General features: G+C 42.5%; 1 protein-coding gene across 4 annotated transcripts in view; it reads left to right on the forward strand.

Moving 5' to 3' along the window:
- The first annotated feature begins 7305 nt into the window (after positions 1-7305).
- NRCAM (neuronal cell adhesion molecule) overlaps positions 7306-21977 on the forward strand; it is a 323278-nt gene continuing 308606 nt past the window's right edge. For all 4 annotated transcript variants that reach the window (XM_030932837.1, XM_030932833.1, XM_030932835.1 and 1 more), the window contains exon 1: positions 7306-7510. The gene's annotated coding sequence lies outside the window, so the exon portion shown is untranslated. The remainder of the gene's footprint in view (positions 7511-21977) is intronic.

Below are 21977 nucleotides of genomic sequence, written 5' to 3' on the forward strand. Positions count from 1 at the left end.
TGGGGAAGGGGCTTTTCCAAGTCCCTACAGAATTCTTGGATCCTAGGTACCCAGATATGTTCTAGAAGGAGGAGATGGTAGCATTACCTCTAGGAGGGTCAGAACAGGGCTTTCGTAAAGCACAGGGTCCAGGGTAGAACAGGGCTTTCTAAAATACTGAATTTGCTTGTATTTTGTGAATTTTTGACATTTAAAAATATTTCAATAGCTTGCATCTATTAGGATGGCTACTCTCCAAAAACAAAACAAAATATTAAGTGTTGGCGAGGATGTGGAGAATTTGGAACCCTTGTGCACAGTTGGTGTGCAATGTAAAATGGTGCAGCCACTATGAAAAACAATATGGTGGTTCCTAAAAAAAATTAGAGTAACCATATGATCTAGCAGTCTTACCTCGAATATATATTCCCAAAAATTGAAAGCAAGATCTCAGAAATATATTCATAACCCCATGTTCATAACAGCATTATTCATGAGAGCCAAAAGGTGAAAGCAATTAAGTGTCCATCAACAGAAGAATGGATAAACAAAGTGTGATATATGTGTATGATAGAGTATTATTAAATAGAAAGGAAATTCTGACACATGCTACAACATGGATGAACCTTGAGGACATCATGCTAAGTGAAATAAACTTGTCACAAAAAGACAAATACAGTATTATTCCACTTATATGAGGTACTTAGAGTAGTCAAATCCATAGAGAAAGTAGATTGGTAGTTACTAGAGCCTAAAGGAAAAGGGGAATGTGGAGTTTGTTGTTTAGTGGGTATAGAGTTTCAATTTCACAAGATAAAAAGAATCCTGGAGATAAAACGTAGTGATGATTGCATAACAATGTGAATATACTCAACACAACTAAACTGTACACTTACAAATGGTTAAGATGGAAGTTTTTTTTGTTTTTTGTTTTTTTGTTTTTTTTTTTGGAGACAGTCTTGTTCTGTCGCCCAGGCTGGAGTGCAGTGGCGCAATCTCGGCTCACTGCAACCTCCGCCTCCCGGGTTCAAGCGATTCTCCTGTCTCAGCCTCTGGAGTAGCTGGGATTACAGGCATGTGCCACCACGCCTAGCTAATTTTTGTATTTTTAGTAGAGACGGGGTTTCACCATGTTGGTCAGGCTGGTCTCAAACACTTGACTTTGTGATCCACCCACCTCAGCCTCCCAAAGTGCTGGTATTACAGGCATGAGCCAAGATGGAAGATTTTTTGTTATGTGTATTTTACCACAATTTCAAAAATATATTGAAAAACTTAAAATTTAAATTGATGCTTAAAATAAAACATAAACAGAAGTACAATGTCAGTGTGCATTAATCTAAGATCGCTTTTCTGTTTTAAAATGCAACAAAACAGCCAAATAAGAAAGCTTCTGAGTAGACCATTCATTTATACTCAAGAGTATTATTTCTAAAGCCGCTTCCTTTCTTCCCTCCACAGTGAATTCCTCTTCATTGTACCTGTTGTCTGTTCCCCCTTAAGCCAGAAATGAAGGGCACATATCAGAGTGTTTCTCAGCATCTCTGTTTTCCAGAGCTGCAATTCCCTGTCCTTGATGACCTCATCTGCAATGGCTGATTGCACACTGACCTTGGCTAGTCTTAAATCTATGCAGCAGAACCTTTGTACATTCTTGTAGACAGAAACTGTAAGAACAGATGGAGAAGTTGGCTACAGGAACATAGTTATTATCGCTGAAAATGTTCCTCCTCTTTCCAACTTGGTTCCCCAAGCATGGCTCAACGTGGGTTGAGCCAAGCAGAAGATCTTAGTGACTCATAAGCTCCCAGAGAAGAAATCCACATATAGCCGCCACTAAGGTCACATTTTCCTCCAATTGCTTGAGCATTACATCTTTTCAATAGGTGTAGGGATGCTGTGTTGCTAAGCATCAGGCAATGATTGGGTTTCAAATTTCTGGTTTCTGTTTGACACGTGCCCAAATGGCACCAGAGTGGCAAAGAGAATTCTGCGGCGGTGTGGCAGATGGTGAGGAGAAGCATGGGAGAGCAATTGGTGTTTTGCATCTGTGGAAACTGTCCATTGCTTACTGGTCAGGTGATGTATGAAACTGCATATCCTATTATTTATATTTTACAAATACATAGGCACATATCCTAATCCATAGTGAGTAATAATCACCCACTGTGAGGCTGCAAGAGGTATGGGCCAGCTGAGACTGTCACTGGCATCCAAGAAGAAAAAGGACCAGCTCTGGGTAGAGTACAGTGAACGGTCAACCCAGGCCTGGCTCTAGGAGCTCAGTGTGACCTGGGGTATGGCGCTAAGAGCTGCTGAGGTTAACTTTGGTCAAGTCATACAGATGTCTCATCTCTCTGACAATTGCTTCTTTATCCAGCACCATATCTGCTTTCGAGTTCATTCATAAAGCTGTGGCAAGATTCAGATGCTTTTCGGCTGATGGACTGAGAGCCTCAGTTCCTCACAGGCTGTTGACCACAGGATCTCCTCAGTTCCTTGCCATGAGAGCCTCTCCTCTCCATATGGCAGCTTACAACATGGTAGCGGGCTTCCCTCCAAGCAAGCAAGCAAGCAAAAGAGCAAGACAGCAAGATAGAAACCAGAGTGATTTGTAACCCAATATAAGAAGTGACATCGCACTACATTTGCCATATTCTGATAGTTAGAATGGAGTCACTAGGTCTAGTCTCAAGGGGTAGAGATTACACATAAGGAAGAATACCAGGAGGAGAATGTCACTGGGAACCAGTTTAGAAAGCCTCCCATTATAACAACTCTGCTTTTGGACAATATTGGGTTATAATACCCTTTCAAATAGAAGGGCTTTAAAAATTACTACATTTGCAGCTACTCGGGAGGCTGAGACAGGAGGATCACTTAAACCCAGAAGGCGGAGGTTGCAGTGAGCCAAGATCACACCACTGCACTTCAGCCTGGGGGACAGAGTGGGATGCTATCTCAAAAAACAAAACAAACAAACAAACAAAAATACCTACATTTCCCACATGCCTGTCAGAAATCTAATGCATGTTGCCCATCCATAACCTATTATATTAAGATAATGATGATACTGGTATAAGCCACTCTTCTAGCAAACAACCTGTTATACTATGATAGGATTTTTTTTTTTTTTTTTTTTTTTTTAATGCTTCAGTCATTCTTACTAGAATTCAGCCAGTTTTTACCTGAGTTTTACTAGAGGAACAAAAAAAAAAAAAATGCTCTTGGTTATCACCAAAATCAAAAAATGACACAGCTGAAAAAGAATTTTTGTGCTCACTTAGCACAATTCTTTCATTTTACAGCAAGGCAACACACTCATTACTAGCATTGCTGGGTCCATGTTAGGTTTTGCTGAATTTAACATTAGGTTTTTAACATTAGGTTTTAGGACAGGACCAATGGTACTACCTCCCCTGAGAGGCCTGCAGCATGGATGTGGATTACGAAAATTGAGATGGAAAATAAGGCAAGGCGTTAAAAAAAAAAAGGTGGAAGATGAAAAGAGGGGAGGGAGAACTCTGAGAAAAAGAGACAGGATTGCAGAAGAAGAGGAAAAGAGAAAGGCTAAAACATATTCACTGCAGGCACCACTGGGGGGCTCCATGACTTTCTGATGTAGCTGTTTTAACACAGTGACATTCTGATGTGTCTGTCAAAACAATGAAACTTCTGGTGTGTTGTCATTGATAGGCAGCATGGCACAGTGATTGGTTAAGACTTAACTTTGGAATCATAATGCGGGACTTGAATCCCATCTCTGCAGATAGCTGTGTGACCTCTGCAAGTTACTTAACTTTTTTTTTTTTTTTTTTTTTTTTTTTGCCTTATTTTCTAAAAGGGGGATGATAATAGTGCCTACTGAATGGGATTTTTGTCAGAATAAATGAGTTAATAAGTGCAAATTGCTTACGACAGTACTAGGCATATGGAAAATTCTATTATTATATGATGAGGACACACACCTTATTCCCAGTCCTCAGCTGGGTTTGAGGTTGGAGTGAGGCATGGTAATAGGGGGAGGATAAGGCTTAGGGATGGGCAAGGGACAGCAGCAAGTAGTTAGGGTAAGGAGGTGAGTTGTGGATATCACCAGGAAAGTGCAGCCAAATCAGACAGCCTCATGCATCACCAAGCAGATCAAACAGACTGCATTAGAAAGTCTATTTGCCCATACCGCCATCCTTGTAATTGTGGATCATTTTTCTATCCCCACCTCCCACGCTCCCTTCATTTCAGCTCCTCTTGAAGCCTCAGTTTGTTCTTCCTGTTGCTCATTCCCTCAGGAGACGAATCACCAGCAATGTAGAGCTGCAGTGCAGCTGAAGTAATAAGCTGGAAATCAGAACTATATAATAATTTTATATTATTACAATTATTATGTAGTATCAAAATTACTTAATTTTTTTTTTGTTTGTTTTTTGAGATGGAGTCTCACTCTGTCTCCCAGGGTGAAGTGCAGTGGCGTGATCTCTGTTCACTGCAACCTCTGCCTCCCGGGTTCAAGTGATTCTCCTGCCTCAGCCTTCCCAGTGGCTGGGATTATAGGCATGCACCATCACACGTGGCTAATTTTTATATTTTTAGTAGAGACCGGGTTTCACCATGTTGGCCAGGCTGGTTTCGAACTCTGACCTCAGGTGATCTGCCCGCCTCAGCCTCCCAAAGTGCTGACATAACAAGCATGAGCCACCGCACCAGGCCTCAAATTACTTAATTTTAATTTTTGTTTTATACTATCACTGTGGTTCCTATCTTCTCCAGAGCTTTCTCTCTTCTGGCTTTGTACTTTTTATTCAAGCATATATTTATATTACAGACATCTTATCAAATAGTTTAAACTAGAATTTGCTGAGCACCTATTATGTCCTACTGTCCAGTGCTTTCTTACAATAACCTTATGTATTAAGTATTGTTATTCCACCTATAAAGATAAGTGAAACTATAACTAGAGAAATCATCACTTGCATAAAAAAAAAAAAAAAGAGAGAAAGAGATTCCATTTATGTCCTTATTCTTTCAGCAACCCCCAATAGCCTAAGTAGTCTCCCAGGCATCAGGACTAACCCGGACTTCACCAGGACCAAACACTGTCTGCCTCATCCTGGCTTCATGGGCCAGGACTGGAGCCTGAAGAGAAAGAACAATTCTAAGCAGAAGTTCAAGGAGCTGTTTAAGGAGGGTCTTTATGAGATTGTAACACAGGAAGACACAAGCAATGTTACTTCAGCACCCAGGGGATAAATTATTACACAGAACCAGGGCAAGAACTGAAGAGAGTAGGGTGTCATTTTCCCACTTCACAGGTTTCCCCTATGGGATTCACTGGAAAATAATGTGGACCAGAAATCAATATTTCACAGTGGCCGGGGTGAGGGGCAATCTTGGAAAACCAGAGTACGAGGTAGAAGGACATGAGAAGAACAGGCAGGACAACCTCTGCAATTACTGCAGTGGGGAAGGAACAGAGGGGCCCCAAGTCCTTTGCACAGGGGAAAATGATGGGGCAGTGAGAACTGATTATGGTTATCTGTGGCTTCATTTGTATTAACCAGAAATGTGGTTACACAAAAATAAATAAGACAAATTGTCAAAGAAGTGAAATTTTGTGGAGTCAGACATGCAAACAGATCATTAAAAGGTGACCAGCACTATTATAATAGTCCTTACAGAGGAGGTAACAACCAGGTAAGGCTCCGAAGGATGAACAAGAGTTTGCCAAATGAAAAGGAAATGAACGAACATTCTCCTTCCTCCTGCATAGGCGGAATCTCACATGCAGAGGCTTAGGGTTATGGAAAATGGAGAGATAAGTTAGGAGTAGATTGTAAAGAGGCACACCAGGAGATGTGGAATTTACTTTGTAGGCAATAGTGAACCAGCCCACCAGCCCAGACTTTCAAGTAGGGGGTTCGTGGAATCTTTTTTTTTTTTTTTTTTTTTTAAGGTATTTTAGAGGAAAATTTGGACAATTCGTTGAGAGGGGCAAGGTACCCACCTGAATGGCAGTTGGGTAAGGACCAGAGTGAGAAGAACCACTGATGGGACTGAGTAAACAACTTGTGCAATGACCCAGCAGCCAGAGACCATGCTGGTTCAGGAACTGAGGGAAGCTCTGTGAGGCCAGAGCACATCTGGCTGGAGGAGGAGGAGAGGATGGCAGTAGAAGGAGAAGGAAAGAAGGCTGTTCACTTGCATGCAGCTGCTGTGAGCTGAGGGTGCAAGTTCCAGTTGAGGTTAGAACAGAGCACTGGGGTTGTCAAGACCTTTTTCATTCCTGAATCTTGCCCTAGCACCCTGGAGGCTGGGGGTGGAGGAGATGGAGAGGTGGGGTGGGGTGGTGAGGAGCTCAGAAAATGTTTTCCTGAAATAGAGAACTGAAGGAATCAAGGCTCTGCTGAGCCCACTAAGAGCTGGAGCCTGCTGTAAGTGGTCAAGTCGGGTGATACCCAGCAGACAAGTAATTTGGTGTGCAGACCGGAGTAGGTTACAGAGGACCCAAGGGTCAGGCTAAGGATCCTGAACACCATCCAGGATAGCGTGAAGAGTGGGCTCCGGCGCCTGAACTATGCAGCAAGCAGTGTGTTTACTCAAATACTACACAGCTGGAAAAATCTTAATTCTCGATTTACATTGCCAAAAAAAAAAAAAAAAAAAAAGTCCATAATACTCTCACATCTGGAAAGACGCTAATCCGAACTAACCCTATTCCCTGGGACCAGAAGACCCAATTTCTACCGCGGATAGACAGCAACCGCCTTATGCTAAAGGCTTTTTTTCTGGGGGAGGGGGGTGTTTGGAAAGAACGGTTGCAAAAACAAAACAAAACAAAATCCCAAAAAACCACTCACCCAATCTCAACCACCCCAACCGATGAATTTCGAAGAAAGTGCTTTTTAAAAAAGAAAAAACTAGATGACCACAGACCTCCCACAGAAAGCTAAACCCATGAGAGTGGCATTCAAAAACTACCCATTTTCTGGAACATCTTTTGTAGCTAAATCCCAGTCACCCTGGCCCCGGAACACTCCAGCCCTCCGTCCCAGCACCCCCACCCGCGCTCGCAGGCTGACGGAGGTTGGCGGTGGCGCGGCCGCTCAGGTGAGGGGCCACCCAGTCCCTCGAGGCGCCGGCGGCTGGAGCCTATTTGCTGCAGTCGCAGCAGCAGGGCGAAAGGGGGTTGGCCGGGAGTGGAAGAGGCGGGGGACGCCCGGGAGGAGTGCGGGGGAGGGGGACGGGAGGACGCAAAGGAGAGCCGGGAGTGGCAAGAGTACGGCGCCGGGAGGGGGAGCGGAGAGGGCGGGAGCGGCGGGGGCGCGCGCCGGCGCGGGGCCAGCCTCGCTTCGCCGGGGTCGCTGGCTGACGCGCGCCGCAGTCCGAGCCTCAGACGCGCGGGCGCGAGGGACGGCGCAGGGGCCGCCTGGCTGGAGCAGCCAGAGGGGACAGTTTCTTCGAGAACGGAGGACACCGACGGTCCAGGGTCCTGGGCAGTCACGCCAGAGCTGAGCGGTGGGCGCGGCGCGAGAACGTAAGTAGCTCCCTGCGTGTCTGGCAGTGACACTGGGTCCTGCTCGGGGGTGACGGCCGGAGCGGAGGAGGACGCGCGAGGCTGCTGCGTTGTCACTGGGACACTGGCGCGGGGTTCAGCCGAGCGCTCACCCGGCTGGCAGCGCTGCAGGAGGGGCGAAGCAGATCTCCAACTCCTTTCTCCCATGCAGGCCCCCGACACTGCTGCGGGCGCCAAGAGGGAGCAGAGGGACCTGCGCTCGGGTGAGGGCACAGCTGAAATCCAGCAGCGCCGGCACCCACCACCCCCTCCGGTCTGTGGCCAACTTCTGCTCCGCGCCCGCACCCCACGCTTTCCGGGAAGCCCTGCCCAGAGCTCTTGCTCGTGGGCAATTGGGCATGGAGAGCCTGCGGGCCCGGCACGGCGGCTTCCCGGGCTTGGGCACTGAGGAGCGGGGCGTCACGCCACAGTGCCGGCGGGGCGAGGAGCGCGGGCGCCGGGCTAGGAGCGCACGGGCGTGTGCCTGTTCCGGCCCCTGCGGACACATCTGGGCGTGGGCTTTGTTCGGAAGTGCCTACACCTGTGCCGACCGCCGAGTTCAGGGGGCGAGGCCGACTTCGCTTCTCCACTCTCGCTGCCTGGAAAGGGCTCGGGGAATCGAAGCAGAACGGGAGAGACACGGAGGACAGAGGGGTGGGGCGCTTGCGGGGGCTTTGTCGGTCTTACAGGTGCGGGTCCCAGGCGTCCCCGCGCCCCGCCCTACCTCCGAGGGCTGGGACTTGTCGGGTTTGGCGCGCCGGGCTGGGGGCTGCCTGGGAAGATTGCCTTCCCAGCCCAGGCTCTTAGCGGTGGGGTCTGGCATCCGCTCCGCCCGGGATGCTGTGTTGAGCCAGGAGTGATTACCCGCCCTGGAGCATCCATCTCGCAGCGAGCGCCATCTGCGCCGAGCGCCGCCCCCGGCCCCCGGCCCCCTCCACGCCGCGCGGGTGGGCGCCGCCGCATCCTGGTCCCCGGCGGTTGGCCACCTCAGCCACTCCCGGCCCGCATCTGCTAGAGTGCGGAGGGGGACGGGGTGTCGCGGTACGGTGAGCCTGGGAGTCATCATTTCTCCCAAAGCGGTGTCCTCAGGGCAGCAAGCGCTGCCAGAGGGCTCCCCAAGCCCCGGGGCTGGCGAACAGGCCGCTTCCTTCCCCGGATCGCCTCCCCTCCCGCCCGCGCCCGCGGCCACATCTTCGTCCCCTGTACGCTAGCGGGTGGCCCCTGCGCCGAGGGCACCGAGGGAGGGCGCCGAGCGGTGGCGTTTCTTTCGCACCCCGCCTCTCTCCTGCCCTTGTCTTCGCACCAGGGGCTCCAGCCCTTGGCTACCACCAGCGCAGAACTGTCCTGAGAAGGAAGCTTTCTTTTGCTTTCCGAGTCCCAGAAGGTTAACGCTCAGAAGTGCAGGTCTAGCCGGGCGCGGTGGCTCAAGCCTGTAATAATCCCAGCACTTTGGGAGGCCGAGACGGGTGGATCACGAGGTCAGGAGATCGAGACCATCCTGGGTAACACGGTGAAACCCCGTCTCTACTAAAAATACAAAAAACTAGCCGGGCGAGGTGGCGGGTGCCTGTAGTCCCAGCTACTCGGGAGGCTGAGCCAGGAGAATGGCGTAAACCCGGGAGGCGGAGCTTGCAGTGAGCTGAGATCTGGCCACTGCACTCCAGCCTGGGCGACAGAGCCAGACTCCGTCTTAAAAAAAAAAAAAAAAAAAAAAAAAAGAAGTGCAGGTCTAAGAGACCGGGCCCTTCCTCGCCCAGGCTTTTGCAGGAGGAGATGCAGCCAAGTGTAATGGGGCAGGAGGCATTGGTTCTGCACCAGGAGCTCCCCCTGGGGTGGTCCTGGAAAGGAACACGGTAACCGCTGAACACAAACCTCGCAGGCTGGGCTGCTATATGGAACTGCATCATGCTAACCATGCCCTGCTGTTAAAATATTGTAATAACGGCAGTACTTGCTGAAGTACTGAAATGGAGTTAGGCAACTGATACTTTCTGCTTTAATGGTAATGATAGCCAACCGGTTTTGAGAGCTTTAGATGTGCTGGGCGCTGCCCAGATGATACACATGTTACGTGTATCATCTCATTTAATTATCACAGCAACCCCATTTTAAAAATTAGGAAATGAAGGCTTAGAGAAGCCAAGTAACTTTCCCAAGGCCACACAGCTAGGAAGTAGGGGAGTGGGATTGCTTTTGTCCTTGTGCTTTACAATCCAAGACTGAGAATGTGGCCTTTTGGAGGCTTATCAATTTAGGGGAAACCTAAACCGCTGAGTATTCAAAACCAGGGAGATACATTACAAGCCCATTTAATTCTGAGCTCTGCAGAGCTCGCAGTAGCAGGCAATATTGTAATTCAGAGAATCGTATTGTGGAATAGCCTTTTATTCCCATATAACTCCTTTACATATTCTTTTCTTTCTGTTAGCTTTGAGTATGTGGCTGTAAATCCACAATCCAACCCACTGCAGTCACTGAACTGTTCTTAGTAACCAGGACCTCTGTGATTATATAGATGTTCCTGACACATCATAAAGTTTCATAAAACTTTTTTTTTCTTTAAGGAAAAGGTCCCCAGCCCTGAATGTCCTATGTACACGGTTTTGACTGCAAATGAGTTACTCCTCAAATTGGATGTTGAGTTTGAATAGGACCCTAGTATCCAATCTTAGGAAATCATTCTATTTCCTAAATATATAGAAACATGTGGGGACATTTATGAAGATGCTCCATATTAACTGGTAGAGAAGGAGAATTTGAACCAAAGTGGAATCAGCTATTTCTGGAATAGCTTTTAGAATTATAATTAACTGATCAATTGGAAAAATTGATTTATTTTGCGTTCATAATCCTACTGACTCATAGTCTTGTTTCAACCTTCTTTTTACTTTATTACAGGAAAGTTACTAAACATTTTACATAATCCAGGAATTTTAGAGCTATTAAAGGACTCAGGCAATATTGTATCTAACTAATCCTTCGAGTTTCAAAACAACTGCAGTAGGGCTCAGCCTTATAATGCAGAGTAGTGATGAGGTCTTTGGACTGAAGGCCATTGCCCTTACACCACATCATTTTTGTTAACGCTACAGTAACAGTGAATGGAAAGCAAAGCATCGTTGGAAATGATACTTCCTGTGAGGCCAATACAACAATGATGGCAATAATTGCTAGGTGTAAGTGCTTCAGAAGTGTGAGGGGGTCCTGATAATGTATACACCTGGACTGTAGAAAATTTCAAGAATCATTTCAAATAATGCTTTCATGCAGGTATAATTTTCCCTGGGTAACAGATTGAATATAAATAGACTCTACAGATATTATATTGTGTATGTACAAAGGAGTTATTCAATGGAACTCCACAGGAAGCTTTTCTGGTAAAAAGATTTCATTCATTCATTCACTCATTCCTTTCATTCCTTAATAAATATTTACTGAGAGCATGGCTTACTGTTTCAGGCAGTGGGGATACAGTGGTGAGCCAAACAGAATATCTGTTCTTGGGAAGATTAATTCTAATTTTATCTAGCTACATACTTAGCCACACACAGATTTTTTTCACATATCACAAATGCACAGCCGATGAACTTGCACAAACTGTAACACATTGACTTAACAAGCACTCAGATCAAGAAACAGGGTAATGCACGTATGAGAAAGCCCTCTTGTGGCCCCTCCCAGTTATTACTCACCCCAAAGGGTAACCACTGAGGCACTGAGGCTTTTTCCTTATATTCTTACCATAGATCAGCAACTATTGGAATCTCATCCTCATTTTCAAAGGGAAGCTTGGTACCATCTGAGAAGCTCAGTAACCCATAGCAAATTTAACTGGAATGTAGAGCTTCTAACATATTCTCTAGGAAGTTTTGTGCGTTTGAATCAAAAGACTGCTTTAGGTCAGTCTTCAACTGTTGAGATGATTGGTTAAGAGGAAGTGATTTGAAAAGTATTAAATACATTTAGATATTCTTTTCCCTTAAAATTTTATGCTTCCCTGACTGAAGGAGCCCTTCCAGGAACCTTTCTGGCAGGTGAGGACAGAGGAGAAAACTGGATGCTAAGGGCAAAAATCCAGTGACTTATTTTATTTAAACATTTTACTGCATGGGCAGATGAAAAGCTCCTTCTGTTTAAAACAGCCTCTATTGGGATCAAAGGCTGAAGTTTCTTCCCCCGCACCCAACAGCATTAATGAGACATAATTGACAGGTAAGGGTTGTATACATTTAATATGTACAGCATGATATTTTGATATACGTATACATTGTGAAATGATTACCACAATCAAAATAATAAACACATTTGTCACCTCACACAGTTAATTTGTGTATGTGTGGTGAGAACATCTCCCCAATTCCCCTACCCCCTAGCAATCACCATTCAGCTCTCTGCTTCTGTGAGTTTGACTGAAGTTTCTAAGAATAGGAAGATGTACCAAAATGAATTTTTATTTTTTCTCTTAAAATTGAAAGCTACAAGAGGAAGGAAATAGGAGAATGGCTCTGCCTTCAGCTTCAGCAACTGTAAATCCTTCATTATCAGATTGCCTTTAAATGGGGCAGCAAATGCAATATGTTTATTTAAAATACATTTTTGCTAAGTTAGTTTTTTATTGTGGTAAAATATATATGACATAGGATATGCCATTAAACTATTTCCAAGTGTATACTTCAGTGGCATTAAGTACATTCACATTGTGTGCAACCATCACCACTATACCTCTCCAGAACATTTTTTGCCTTCCCAAATTGTAACTCTGTACACATTAAACAATAGTTCATAACCCCTCAGCCCCCAGCCCCTGGCAACCAACATCCTACTTCCAGTCTATGAATTTGACGACCCTAATATTGTATGAGTGGACAATATTTATTTGTCTTTCTGTAACTGGTTTATTTTGCTTACCATAGTGCCTTCAAGGTTGATCCATGTGTTGGAATTTCCTTCCTTTGTAATGCTGAATAACATTTCATTGTATGTATAAGCTACATTTTGTTTATCCATTCATATGTCATATATACGTGGGTTACTTTTACCTTTTGGTTAATTGCAAATGATCCTGCTATGAACATGGATGTACAAATATCTGAGTCACTGCTTTCAATTCTTTGGGGTATATACCCAGAAATGAGACTGCTAGATCATATGGTAGGTCTATGTTTTTTTTGAGACATTGTCATACTCTTTTCCGTAGTAACTGTACTGTTTTACATTTCTGCCAACAATGCACAAGGGTTCCAATTTGTCCACATTTTCTCCAACACTTGTTATTTTCTGTTTTCTTGATAATAGCCATCCTAGTAGGTATGAAGTGCAGTCACTGTTACTTTTTTTTTTTTTTTTTTTTTTGAAGATGGAATCTCGCCCTGTCACTTGGACTAGAGTGCAATGGTGCAGTCTTGGCTCACTGCAACCTCTGCCTCCTGGGTTCAAGTGATTCTCCTGCCTCGGCCTCCTGATTAGCTAAGATTACAGGTGCCCACCACTGTGCCCAGTTAATTTTTGTATTTTTAGTAGAGACAGGGCTTCACCAGGTTGGCCAGGCTGGTCTTGAACTCCTGACCTCAGGTGATCCATCCACCTCGGCCTCCCAAAGTGCTGAGATTACAGGCGTGAGCCACCACGCCCAGCCACTGTTACCTTTTAAAGCTGTAAATTAATATCTATATATTCTGAACAGGTCATTCACAGCATTTCTAATTTATTGGATTAACATTTATTAATATGGAGGTGTATGGTTTTCAAAAGTATTAATTGATTACATACTTTGTGCAGAGCAAGAAATTGATGTTGTGTAGCATATGTGTTGTAGTCCAAGTCCAGGATAAGCCACCATTAGTGGCATACATTCATGTCATTTTTCTTTTTGTTTTTTGTTTTTTTTTTGAGACGGAGTCTGGCTCTGTCGCCCAGGCTGGAGTGCAGTGGCCGGATCTCAGCTCACTGCAAGCTCTGCCTCCCAGGTTTATGCCATTCTCCTGCCTCAGCCTCCCCAGTAGCTGGGACTACGGGCTCCCGCCACCTCGCCCGGCTAGTTTTTGTATTTTTTTTTTTTTTAGTAGAGAAGGGATTTCACCGTGTTAGCCAGGATGGTCTCAATCTCCTGACCTAGTGATCCACCTGTCTCGGCCTCCCAAAGTGCTGGGATTACAGGCTTGAGCCACCGCGCCTGGCCCATTCATGTCATTTTTCTAAAATGTTGAATTAGAGTACCTTTATCTGTAATGCACTTGTGCTAAATGATTTTGCTATGAGGGTAAGTTAAACAGATATGCTTTTTTTTTTTTTTTTTTTACTGCCAAAAAATAGCATTATTATTTTAATCTAGAACAAGAGCAAATTTGCCCCATATCTGAAAATAGAAAGAAATATTCTTATGCTGAATGTTTAGGGATGTACTGGCGTTGTAAATTATAGTTCCACGTTGGGCATTTCTCTCTACCATTGAATCTTCAAAGATGACAGCATAAACCTTCACCACCCAATTATAATTGCTTAGCTGAGCTAATAAAAAAGATGTGGTGTCAACTTAATTGACCTATTTTACTGGCCTACAAGACTGGAATTTCAAATTAGAAAAAGGTAATTTTTAACAGTCTGATGGAGGGTTTCCCTGAAGTGACTAAGAAGCTAGTGAAGATAAACAAACAAACAAAAAAAGCCAGTGGTAAAGGGAACAAATTTACAACCACTGATGTCCTGTCCTGTCCTGCACATACTGTCCTAATGTCATATTCAGTTTGAACACAGGAATGACGAGTCTTACTTGTATTATGTGCTTCCTGAATGTCTTCCATATTGCTCTGGACTAAAACATTGTTTAATTCACATGAGAATGAAAATGACAGGTACTGTCAGGCAAAAGTGATCCTTTTGAAATTCTTCTCATTAAATAATGGTAGGAAGGGCTGGAAACTATATTTTGAACATATATACATTGAATATATATATGTTGAATATATATATATGTTTAAATTTTATTATGTGCATAGTGTGTTGGCTCAAAACCCACTGTAACCAGAAAAAAAAAATCTATTCCTAGGGCAATCTGAGGGAAAACTGTAGGAGGTCTTCCACCGGGTAATATGCAATGAATTTGATTTATCTTTCTCAAGTGGGCTGAGAGCATTCAAAAAATTCAGTATGAGTATTCAGCATGTAGTGATCTTTTCTCCAAATTTCAACTTTAAAACTAATTTTGTGCCACTTTTCGATGTCCTTGGCATTTGAATGGCATGATTTATGGCATGCATTTTTGATGAACATTTACAGACACATATTCAACACCACTGACAGATTCTCTCTCAAGAGAAAGAGTAGGTACTAATCTTCCATTAATTATGCCTCAAGTTAAGAATGGCCTGTCCAAAGAGTTTCCTCCTGGAGTTTTTTGGTTCTCTGAGGAAGGATGGCTTGCGAGTGAGTCCGCTGCTGCCTTCCAAAACCTGGTGCGCCTTTTCAGTCCCTTAACCTCAATAGAGAGCTACAAGGACAAAAGTGAACAAAGGAGGCCTGTTTTGCCTGCCCCACTTGCTGGGCTGTTGTCTTGGCCCTTTTCAGTGAAGGGAGGGGGGAGCTGGGTCAAAGTTGAAGAACACTGAAAAGGAATTCAAGCTTCATGTCGAAATTTGAATTATAGCTTCAGTTTGAGTGCCGAGTAGATTAGTTAGAATTGAAATTTTTGAATCTGTGGAAGCTTAAGTGACAGATGGTGTTGGAACAACCTACATAGAGCTGGATGGCACACCCGAAATGTTGAGTGCCCAAGCGAGGCACTTGGTAAACATCTAGTTAACTGACAAAAGTTTTAAGACTGTAGGAAGTGCAGTTTGCTGCTGTACGCTGCGTTAAGACATTGGGCTGTGTGAATTAAAGGGAGGCCCCTGTGTCTGGCGCTCACTCAGATGCACTTGTCCCATCTAATTGCATTGCAAATATTCTTCTGACTGTTCTGCAGCTTTCCCCTCTATTATCTAGTTGAATAAATACAGAAATGCCCAACCAGCTTCCCTTGTAAAATTGCATCGCAGTGTTTTGGTGTTGTCCACAGATTGTTTTGATGTGTGACAAGATACATCTGCCCTAAATATTGTGTAACCAGTGTTTTTTTCCCAGATAAGTATATTTATGAAGTGTGATTTTGGCTTTCTGCTCCCAGTGGGAGTCCATCACTCTTATATTTGCTCTTGAAGTTTTTCCTATGGCACATGGTTTTCCATTCATTTTGTGAGGCAGCATCTGATTCAAAACATTTCAGTAGGAAATGTTTTCTAGCATGTGCATCACTAGAATAATAAAAGCAGCTACTAGGAGGTAGAGGGTACTATAATGTATTAGAATAAGTGAAATAAAAAGCAATTTTGGGTAATTTGAATTTCTTCCTGGTATTCTGTAAAACTACAATTGGAAATGGAAAAATTGTAGTATTTGAAAACTGAAAAGTTCAGAGTTGAAACATTAACCAAATTTTGCTTTGGCATTTTTGACTACTTAAATGACTCGACATAGTCTTTTCTTCTGATATTAGTAGCATGATGGCTAAAAGCCATTTTTGTAAATGTATATTTAGTACATTCAAATGAGTATTTCTACTTTTAGGGAAAGAACATTGACATGGCAATATTTGAACAGTTAGTAACATGGAAATTCAGACATAATAAATACTGTAACGTAAACAACACCTAATTTACTTCAGAATGATTATATTAACTTACACGGCATGTTGTGTTTTACATGAATCATATACCTTGTGTGTTTCATGAATTTTAAGGTAAATTGCATTTTAATAGATGTGCTGGGGTTTAAAAACTTCATGGTTATGTATATGTTTCTAGTAATGGTTACTGTGATGTGAAATTATAATGGAAGGTAAATAGATGTCAAGGGTCCATTGCTGTCCTAAAACCATGAGCGGGGGTGGGGGGAGGTTTATTAAACAGCAGAGAGGGAGTGAGTTCATGATCAGACTTGTTTGCTGGAACTGAGAATGAAGAGTGGAGGTGAAGGAATGTGAAGGATTCAGATGGAGAGGAGGCTCAGATGAATAGGAAGAATTATGACATCCCCAAGAAGTGTCCTATGGCAGATGGAGCCAGAGAAATTTTCAGTGAAGAGAAAGTGAAGAACAAAATGCTGTAAAGGTAATAGCTTAAAATTTGAAAGAAAGAGAAAGGGAAAAGAATAAAAGTTTTTATGGCTATTGCCTGGCTAATGGAGAATAGTCTCCACTTCATATTATCACTGAATACGAAATATTTTAGAGATATTTTACTGTAGTACTTTGGGTCATTGAAGTAACTTGACATCATAAAATAGAAATAACTCATAAGTCACCTTACAAAAATGAAATATGATAAAACATTTACGTTTAAAAGAAAGGTATTGAGAAGAATTTAGTAAGAATTGAAAGCTAAAATTATTTCAGCTTAAATTCCTAGCCAAGTCCACTCTATTTTCCAGCTGTTTTGTTCTTTTATGTACAGGTGGCCCCAGCTTGAGAAAGTTAGCATATGAAAATGTGAACTTTGGCCAGGCACAATGGCTCACGCCTGTAATCCCAGCACTTTGGGAGGCCAAGGTGGGTGGATCATGAGATCAGGAGTTTGAGACTAGCCTGGCCAGCATGGTAAAACCTCTCCCTGCTAAAAATACAAAAACAAAAATTAGCCGGGCATGGTGGTGTGCACCTGTAATCCCAGCTACTCGGGAGGCTGAGGCAGGAGAATCACTGGAACCCAGGTGGCAGAGGTTGCAGGGAGCCAAGATTGTGCCACCGGCCTGGGCAATAGAGCGAGCGAGAAGCTATCTCAAAAAAAAAAAAAAAAAGAAAGAAAGAAAGAAAAAAAGAAAAAAGAAAAAGTGTGAACTTATCAAACCCATATAGGGTAACTGTTCACATCAAACAGGATTCTTCACTTTGTGTAAGGATTATATGATGAGTGAGCTCCTGTAATGTATCAAAGTTCAATTCATGAAAAAATTTTCAGAAATATCTAAGTAGATAGTCTCTTGAAAGAGCAAATAGATACTAAGTGAAACCTAAGCAAATAAGGCTAAATAAAAATTAGTAAAGAGGTAGACAGGTGGGTCTGGGTGTGGTGGCTCACGCTTGTAATCCCAGCACTTTGGGAGGCCTAGGCAGGCGGATCACTTGAGGTCAGGAGTTTGAGACCAGCCTGGCCAACATGGTGAAACCCCATCTCTACTAAAAGAATACAAAAATGAACTGAGTGTGGTGGTGGGCACCTGTAGCCCCAGCTACTCAGGAGGCTGAGGCAGGAGAATCGCCTGAACCCAGGAAGCGAAGGTTGCAGTGAGCTGCGATCGTGCACTTGCACTACAGCCTGGGCAACAAAGCAAGACTCCATCTCGAAAAAAAAAAAAAAAAAAAAAAAAAACCACAAAAAAAATAGGTTGTAAATGCAGAGAGAATATATGTTTGTATAAAAATATTTGATATTTGCTCTAAATAACATTGAGGGGCCAAGTCTGCATGATAAAGGAAAGCAGATAACTAAACAGTCATCCAGGCATTTGGGGCCCTTGCTTATCTTAGCTTTTCCCATGTCTTCTAACTTCGGAAACAATCCTTGCTCTGTTCTGCGAGGAGCCTGAGCTGCTCTTCACATTATGCATGGTAGTATGTATCTGACAGCCCCCAAATTTGATAAATGAGTGAGTGCAAAAGTGAATGACTGAATACATGAATATTGCAAAATGTCAGAATGTCAGGTGGATCTTTGTTGGAGAAAATTGGGGGGTTTTGTTCTTTGCCCTGGTTTGAAGACATAGATAAAGTCTAGACCATGAGAAACCAAACATTTATAATTTCATGCCTGGACTCTGTAGATTGTAATTTGCTTGCTGGTTCTAAATTAGGCACTTGAGCAAGCAGGTGAAATCATTCAATCCAGAAGGGTACTATTTTAAAAATTGCTGCTGTGGAGGTCTAAATGACATCCTTGTGACCCAAAAGAGTTCCTCTATAATTTTCTACCTTTGCTAATGGCAGATGATTCCAGATTTGCACGCGGCCTTCCTTTTCCTTCACTGTCTGAAGCTGGTACTTGTCATTTTCCTCCGGAGGTCTCTGGGTGGCTGCACACTGACTGAGTTAAGCACTTTCTGAGATTGCTTTCTACCCTCTGAATTTGAAGAAATCAGAAGTGAGGCATACAGAACTGAAATGAAAAGCGAAGAGACTGGTATGTGGAACAGATCAGAAGCTCTCATGCTGTAGCTTTAAAAATGGAACTTTCTCCCCTAAGATGCGAGTTGAATTACAGCATGGCCTTTCCTAACTAGTTAGTGGGTTATAGGGGCTGGATTCAGGGCAGTGGTGCCATATTAGAGACACCTAGAATAAAAAGTTATGTAACATCTTTGGTTAATTAAAATTTGAGAAGTACTAGGCTACTCCATATAGATTAAGAAACCTCAGCACACTGCATGGCTTTGGAAAAGTTACTTAAGTACTTCTTTTCTTTATTTAGAAAATAGAGAAAAAACACGAAATCTTTGTCACCACCCAACCCTACCTCACAAGGGTATGTGACTGTAACAAATGATGATAAAATGAAAGTGCTAAGAGAGAAAGATGACATAAATCTGTGTTATTACGTAGAATGCACTTGACAGTTTTTGCACCAAAAACTTGCTTCAGGCATATGTATGTATCATATATTCTTAACAATATATGTGGCTACTTGATTTTGAAAAAATGACGTGGTCTTACGCTGCAGCCTGGGAGATTGATACCCCTGTTGATGCTGTAGGATAGGACTGTTCTCAAAACACGAATTATAATCTTGCTCTCCAAAAAAATGATAATATATATGTTAAAGTCATGTCGAGTCAATATGATAAAATAACAGTCAGCAAAGGTGTCAGCAGTGTTCCTTCTGAGAAGAAACTTTTTATTTTTCAGTTGCAGTCAATGTCCATAAATCTAATTGTATCTTATTTCAAGCCATAATCCATTCATATTTTTTGAAAGGACAGTCAATAATTTTGTTGTGTGTCAGGCATGACTAACTAGCAACCCCATAAACCAATAAAGGATGAAACCATTTTAATATATTAAATTCATCTAGTTTACAAACTGCATGTACTTAGAAGTTTGAAATAATGGGAGATACATGCAGTGTGGCTTGTGAGCAGGTTTGTATATACAGTTGAGGTATTTTGCATGAATTCCATTCCTCTGCACCTCAGTGAAGAGATGGAAATTAGACATTGTAATCATTATTGACCTGGACTCTGTCGACACAGAGTTTTAGAAATGGGAATGTGTTATGTGTTGAATTATGTCCCTTAAAATTCATATGTTGAAGTCCCAACCCTCCGTGCCTAAGAATGTGACCTTATTTGTAGATAGGGTCTTTACAGTTAAAGTGAGATAATTACTTTAGGCCCCAATCCAATATGATTAGTGTCCTTATAAAAAGAGGCAATTTGGAGGTAGGAAGAGTTGAAGAAGGCCTGTGGAAATGAAGGCAGAGATCTACAAGCCAAAAAAGGCCAAAGGTTGCCAGCAAACCGCCAGAAACCAGAAGAGATGGATGGAACAGGTTCTCTCTCACAGCCCTTGGAAGGGACCAACCCTGCGACACTTGGATCTTTGACTTCCTGTCTCCAGAACTATGAAATAATAAACATCTACTGCACAAGCCTTCCATTTGGTGGTACTTTGTTACAGCAGCCCCAGCAAACTAATACAGAATACAATAATAGTTCATCTGTTTCTAAACCTATTCTTACCAAAAAAAAAAAAAAAAAAAGAGAGAGACAGGGAGAGAGAGAATACAGCTTTCCCATACCTCTGTGTCATATATCTATGTCTACAGAGTCCTCCCTCAGTATTCAAGGAAGATTGGTTCTCAGACCACCCCCTAACCCCCAGGATATCAAAATCCGAGGCTATTAAGTCTCTGATATAAAATGGTTTAGTGTTTGTATATAACCTATGTACATCCTTCCATATATTTAAAATCATCTCTAGATTACAATGTAAATGCTATGTAAATAGTTCTTACAATATATTGTTTTTAAATTTATATTATTTTAAATTGTTGCATTGTTTTATTTATTTATTTATTTATTTAAGGATATTTTCCATCAGTGATTGGTTGAATCTGCAGATGCAGAACCCAGGGATACAGAAGGCCAACTGTATCTCTATCTCTATCTCATCATCTATATCTATATCTGAATCTATACCTACACCTGTATCTATCTATCTATCTATCTATCTATCTATCTATCTATCTATCTATCTCTGTATACTTTGTGTACCGAAGGAATACATATATAGTAATTGGCTATTTAGAAAGTTATTCCTTGAATTAAGGCACAGAGATGCTGGGAGTGGTGAAGAGGGTATTAATTTTATTACCTGGACAAATGTTTGAAGTTGGTAGTTTAATTAGTTGATTACCTTTTTTGATTATAATCAACTGCAACTTTGCTGCCTACATCAAGTGTAAATTTTCATCACCTGGTAACTTAAAGGTACATATTTTGTTTAAGTCTCTACAGGTGCCCGTGCTGTGCCTTGGTAGTCATAAGGTTTCTTTCAACATGAAAAATGTTACAGTTTCTGATATTTACTCATGCTGAGGAAAGCAAAGCCTTAAATGAGCTAGCTCTTGGACAGCATCAGCCTGAATGCTGTTTCAGTGGGACAGGGTAAAATGGCATTGTGGAGGATTTTCCAGCTAGCTGTAATCAGGCAGCACCACTGTCTATTTGGAGAAACAGAATTGTCAAGAGCTTTGCTTCAACTTGAATATTAATTTGAATATACTGTGAACTCTAAAACCATTTCGGCTGCTCCTTTATGATGTCTGCCCACTTGGTGTGGATGGCTGTTCTTCATTCCTGCCAGCGACAGCCTTGTCTGTCTTGGATGGTGAGCTCCTCCAGGAAAATGACCTTACCTACTAATGTCATGTGTATGGCGTTTAATGAACTGTGACATACAAAAAAAGGGTCTAATTGTTTTAAATAATAGCAACGAGATTATTTGGTAGGAAGATTCTTGGGATGAACACTGAGAACTTTTCAGTTCTGAGTTTGTGTCATTCACTGATCTCATTTTAATATATAGACCATTTGCCAATTTGGGGTTTCCTCCTGGTGAATATGTTCTTTCTGTGCTATAGACATAAGTTTATTTATGATCCTGACAGGAGCAACTAATGAGAATCTACCAACATCCAGCAGAAAATAATTTTGAATTATGACTATTTTTATTATAGATATTCTCACAGCTTCTTTTTAACACACAAGGAAGTGAGGTGAAAATTGATTGACATGTTTAAGGCCCTAGACAGGAGCAGAGTACAGGCAATAGTTTGTATCTGAATATCACTGTTTCAATATGAGCTCTTTAGATCTTTTAAATATTTGCCCTGAAAGACAAAGTTCTAAGGACAGTTTGAAAGAT

Source organism: Rhinopithecus roxellana, chromosome 6, assembly GCF_007565055.1.
Source record: "Rhinopithecus roxellana isolate Shanxi Qingling chromosome 6, ASM756505v1, whole genome shotgun sequence".
In the NCBI taxonomy this organism is placed as follows: domain Eukaryota; kingdom Metazoa; phylum Chordata; class Mammalia; order Primates; family Cercopithecidae; genus Rhinopithecus; species Rhinopithecus roxellana.